Raw genomic sequence first — 245 nt, 5'->3', positions numbered from 1 at the left:
TACTCTCTGTCATCTTTCTGCCCTTTAGGACTATATATAGTCTTTCAAAAGACATCTACAATAGATGCCTGCTTCCACTTTCTTTCCTGTCACTCTCTTCTTAACCTCTCATTGGCTTTCAGCTTTATTCCATTAAAGCTGCTCCCACCCACGTTACCAATGATCTCTTAGCTGCCAAATCCGAAAGGTCTTAATCCTCATTCTTCTCAATGTCTGGGCAGTCTTTGACACTGCTAATCACTCTA

The sequence above is a fragment of the Monodelphis domestica genome, chromosome X, assembly GCF_027887165.1.
Source record: "Monodelphis domestica isolate mMonDom1 chromosome X, mMonDom1.pri, whole genome shotgun sequence".
Lineage (NCBI taxonomy): Eukaryota > Metazoa > Chordata > Mammalia > Didelphimorphia > Didelphidae > Monodelphis > Monodelphis domestica.
Note: the sequence above shows the minus strand (reverse complement) of the source record.